This window comes from Cetorhinus maximus, chromosome 14 (genome assembly GCF_964194155.1).
Source record: "Cetorhinus maximus chromosome 14, sCetMax3.hap1.1, whole genome shotgun sequence".
NCBI classification, from domain to species: Eukaryota; Metazoa; Chordata; class Chondrichthyes; order Lamniformes; family Cetorhinidae; genus Cetorhinus; species Cetorhinus maximus.
Genome location: NC_135892.1, coordinates 108,357,818 through 108,363,694, shown reverse-complemented (window position 1 = coordinate 108,363,694; position 5,877 = coordinate 108,357,818).

Genomic DNA, 5,877 nt, shown 5'->3' with positions numbered 1-5,877 from the left:
AGTTTGCAGGGCTATTGGGAAAAGGCGGGGAAATGGGGCTCGCTGAGTTGCTCTAACAGAGAGAGCTAGCATGAATATGACGGGCCATATGGCCTCCTTCTGTGTTGTAACCATTCTATGATTCTATCAAGGGCAGATAATGTGCCTGATATAAAAACCCGTGGAGCTTAAAGTGTACAGGGATAGAAAGCTAACCAATTGCAGTTTAACTCATGAAGACATTTACTACGCTGACTCAGGCCTCTAATGTTTAGAAACCAGTGTCTCCTTCACAGTCGCCTTGGCAACCTAATATATTCTAAGGACGATAAATTAATCTGCAGTTTAACGTGAATTGCTGGCATGTAAAGTGATGATGGAGGGCAAGTTGATTTGAGGAGGGACAGCTATTAACATTTTTGATGAATTATGCATGCACATCAGTATGAGAATATCAATGGTCAGCATTTTTTTAATGCTTGGTTTACAGTCTTACTGTCAGCTATTAAGGAGACTTTTTAAGGATACTACAGATTAGAGCAAATATTTCTGACTGTGAAAAACGCAGATTAGACAATAAGGGTGAAATTCCAATGTGTAATACTAGTGTTTAAACAGTTTACAGTATTTGTGTGAATTTCCCTCTCCACTATTTTAAGGGAATTTAAAATAACTAGTTAGCATCTCCATTAAAACACTGGACAAAGGAATCTCAGTTTTTACATGTTTATACTCCTTCTAAAACCTTTCACAAACTGATGATTAGCCTTTCGCCAAGTAAATTGTTTTAAATATTTGTCACAGATAGGACACTCTTGAAGTCCAGATACCTAAGGGATAATTTTCCAATTTCTTGCTCCATGCCCGCCAGGATTGCAAATTGGAATTTTGGTTGTGGGAGATGTGGGATTTTTCTGATTATTAATTTAAATTGTTAAAAACAATGGCAGAGGGATGCGTCATCTACAAGACACACTGCAGGAACTCGCCAAGGCTTCTTCAATCGTACCTTCCAAACCCATGACCTCTGCCACCTAGAGGACAGAGGCAGCATGGGAACACCACCACCTGGAAGTTCCTCTCCAAGCCACTCGCCACTTTGACTTGGAAATATATCACCGTTCCTTCATTGTCGCTGAGTCAAAATCCTGGAATGCCCTCCCTAACAGCACTGTGGGTGTACCTACACCATATTGGTTCAAGAAGGTGGCTCACTATCACCTATTCAAGGGCAATTAGGGAAGGGCAATAAGTGCTGGGCCTAGCCAGCGACGCCCACATCCCATGAACGAATATCTGAAAAAACTCTTGAACTTCCAGTGTGGTGAGGCTTCTCACCAAAAGCGCAAACTCCGGAAATCAGCCCTAGGATGCCAAGCATTTTCAAGTTTGGCTGGTACGGAGAAGCCGTCAATCTCTCTGTCTGCTCATTCAGGCTGAATGCAATAGACTCACTGTTTTATTCAATCCAGTGCTCAACTTGAATTCCTGGGGCCCCACCAAGCCTGATCCCTGCTACAAAGATGAGTTAACATCATATTGAATTCTATGTCAGAACTGGCGCAATCAAGCAAGAGAAGCCCCTCTTTTTACAAGATAGGTCTAACCGAAAGAAATAAAGGTAGAAAAGTAGGTGGAGTTCACAAATAGTATCAACAAATTACAGATAACATCAGCAAAGTTATCAAAGGAAAGAAAAGACTTGCGTTGATATAACACCTTTCACAACCTCAGAACACTGAAAAATTGTTTTATAGCTAATGAAGTACTTTAAAGTGAAGTTACTTCCGTAATGTAGGAACTGTGGCAGTAGCAGTGTCCACATAGTCTACTTCAGTGATAAATATTGACCAGAACTCTTGTCTTCTTCAAACTAGCACCACAGAATCTTTTAGTCCACTTGAGGGGGAGCAGATAGAGTCTCAGTATAATGTCTCATCAGAGACTACACATCCGACAGTGCAGCATCCCTCAATTCTGGGGCATCAACTTAGATTTTATGCTCAAGTCCAGAGTGAGTCTTGAACCCATGACCTACTGATCCAGGTGCAAGTTGCACCAACTGAAGCATGGCTGATACAAGCACTCTATAACATAAAGCAACAATAAAACCTTTAACATTAGCAAATCGTATCTGTTAAATTGATCCACAAATAATGGCAATCGACTTAACAATCAATCCAATGAATAAGACCGATAAATCGACCAACAAGCTCACCATAACATGGCAGACTCATCTATGAACACACCAGCAAACTCACCAACAACCCATTCAACTAACTTAACAACTCTCTGTGTGTAACAATAGCGCCCTTCTTAAATCTCTGTTTTCCATGTGTGTTTAAGGAATAGCTCCTTTCCGTGAAATGTGGTACTGAGTGCAATCAATGGTGCTGTGATGTTAGTTCAGCTGCTGATGTTGGTCAGTTCATGCCCCTATCCTAGTACGTAAGTACAGTTCCCAGCCTTTGCCAGGTCAAAAAACTGGAGGGCTAGAGGAGGTATGGGGGAGGGGGAGAGGAGGAGGGAGGGAGTAGCTAGTGTAGGAGTCATTTGCACGGACAAATGACTGGAATCATTGAATGTGAACTCCTAAAATGCTAGTAAAAATCCTGCAATCCTGGAATTTGACCCAGTGGTTTATCATAATCCAATAGGCCTGGAATAGGTTAGAGGAATCTGATTCCCAAACCTCTAGTAAAAATTCAATTATCATATGTAGTGAAAACAGAATTTGACAACTTCAGTCATCTGAACCCAATAGACCATATCACATCTTCAGCTGTTTTCCAGGCAGTGGAAACCCAAGGAAACCCTTAACAACTTCAGTAATTAAGGTCTCCATAGGAAACAAAGTGCAAAATCCACATTTATATTGAAAACAATGGATTTGGTGTCTTGTTTCCAGAAATCATTGAGGAATCAGGTATAGCAGCAGTCGTGTACCTGACAGAAATCCTAACAAAAGGATTGTCAGGCCAGGGTGTATGAAAATGCCTGGAGATACTGGCAGTGTAAAGATGCTCTGGCATTGGCACTTGAATACTTCAGATCGTGGAAGACAGGCACTTGTGGCTCGAATGCGGCTAAAATAGAGCTCCTTTTTTTCCCCCATAGAGGGTTATATCACAACATGGGAGAATCAGATTCGGTTATACAGCTAATGACAGCACAATGCATCAGTTAGCCTCTTTCCTACCATTCCATGGTGAAGTGAGCCTATGATTGCAGTGCAGGATAGCACATCAGTATTTAATGGTGCAAATATGGAGAGTGAGCACATGGACACCAGTCAAAATGTGAGCTAAACTTGTGTGTATGTGTGTGTGTACAGGAAGAAATACTTGCATTTATCTAGTGCCTTTCACGACCTCAGAACAATCCAAAGCACTTTACAGTCAATTAAATACTTTTCGAAGTTTAATGTACTGTCATAATGTAGGAAACGCAGCCATTAATTTATGCACAGCAAGATCCCACAAACAGCAACATGATAATGACCAGATTAACTGTTTCCTTTTTCGTGGTGTCGATGGAGGGATTAATATTGGCCAGGACATCAGGGATAACTCCCCGGCTCTTCCTCAAAATAGTGTCATAGGATCTTTCACATTCATCCAGAGAGAGCAGGTGGGGCCTCGGTTTAATGTTTGACTTGAAAAATGGCACTCCATGACAGTGAAATATTTGCTCAGTGCTACACTGGAGGACCAGCTGGGATTTTTGTCCTCAAGTTCTAAAGTGGGACTTGAGCTCACCACTTTCTGACTTAGAGCTCTACTCACGGAATCAAAGCTGACATTGTATAAACGCACTGTTGCCTGCTGTGTATGTGTATAATAAGTAAAACTATACCTCAGGTGATGGGAGGCAGCATGCTTGGCTGTGTTAGAGACTGTACTGATTTTTTAAGTATATATTCTTTCATGGGATGTGGGCATCACTGGCTAGGCCAGCGTTTATTGCCCATCCCTAATTGACCTTGAGAAGGTGGTGGTGAGTCACCTTCTTGAACCGCTGCAGCCCACCTGGTTTTTGCTTATCTGTTTGGTTTGGTTCAATGGAGTTGCTTGCTCAGCCATTTAAAGTCACAGAGTCAATAGAGGTCTACAGCACAGAAAAAGGCCCTTTGGCCCATCGAGTCTGCATTGGTCAAACAAGTACCTAACTATTCTAATCCCATTTTCCAGCACTAGGCCCATTAGCCTTGTATGCCATGGCATCGCAAGTGCACATCCAAATACTTCTTAAATGTTATGAGAGGGTTATGAGGTGCCTCTACCACCCTTTCAGGCAGTGACTTCTAGATTCCCACCACCCTCTGGGTGAAAAGAATTCTTCCTCACATCCCCTCTAAACCTCCTTCTCCTTACCTTAAATCTATGCCCCCTGGTTATTGAGCCCTCCACCAAGGGGAAAACTTCCTTCCTGTCTACCCTATCTATGCCCCTCATAATTTTATACACCTCAATCATGTCCCCCCTCAATCTCCTCTGCTCCAGGGAAAATAACCCCAGTCTATCCAATCTCTCCTCATAACTAAAACTCTCCAGCCCAGGCAACATCCTGGTAAATCTCCTCTGCACTCTCTCTAGTGCAATCACATCCTTCCTATAACGTGGATTCCAGAACTGCACACAATATGGCCTAATCAGCATTTTATACAGTTCCAGCATAATCTCCCTACTCTTACATTCTATGTCTGGGCTAATGAAGGCAAGTATCCCATATGCCTTCTTAACCAGCTTATCTACCTGTCTCACTACCTTAAGGGACCAGTGGACACGTACACCAAGGTCCTTCTGATCCTCGGTACTTCCCAGGGTCCTACCATTCATTGTGCCTTGTTTGTCCTGCCCAAGTGCATCACTTCACACATATCCAGATTAAGTTCCATTTGCCACTGATCAGGGTGTCAGTTGTGGCTCAGTCCATAGCACCCTCGCCTTTGAATCAGAAGGTTGTGGGTTCATGTCCCACTCCTGGAAACCAAGAACTGTGATTATACGCAAAAAGAGTTGCTACTGATCAACCCATCTGTCCAGCATTTCAGAGGGCAATTAAGAGTCAACCACAGGTAAGGATGGCAGATTTCCTTCCCTAAAGGGCACTAGTGAACCAGGTGGGATTTTACAACAATCGATGATAGTTTGCTATGAACACCATTACTGATATTAGCTTTCAATTGCAGATTTTATTAATTAATGTAATTTATTAATTGAACCCATGTCCCCAGCACTAGGATCATAGAGTTATACAGCACAGAAACAGGCCCTTCGGCCCATCTTTTCCCTGCCGGCCATCAAGCTATTCTAATTCCATTTTCCAGCACTTGGCCCGTAGCCCTGGGTGATACGGTGTTTCAAGTAAATACTTCTTAAATGTTGTGAGGGTTCCTGTCTCTACCACCACCCCACTTCAGGCAGATTCCAACCACCCTCTGGGTGAAAAAGCTTTCCCCCAAATCCCCTTCCCTTAAATCTCACACCCCACCCCACCCCACCCCAAGGTTATTGACACCTCTGCCAAAGGGGGAAAAGTTTCTTCCTCTCTATGCCTCTCATAATTTTGTACACCCCTGTCAGGTCTTTCCCCCCTGGAGAGGAGCTGAAGAGTATGAGCCCAGAGACATCCTGCTACCGTCTGCCCTGAAACGCTGGAGGGGAACTGAGTTGGGGGGGTGGGGGGGAGACCTGACAGATGTGTACAAAATTTTGAGCTCCCAAAGGGTTAACAGAAAGTTTGCAGCTGCTGTAACCCGATGCCGGCTGTGTTGTGTGTGTGATGCCTTCAAACATAAAGTGGTGTTTGCCCCTCCCTCCCTGCAGCCCGACAGGTTTTTTTTTGGGGGGTGTGGACTGACTGAGGGAAAGGCAGTGATCGCTGCTCTGCTCTCAC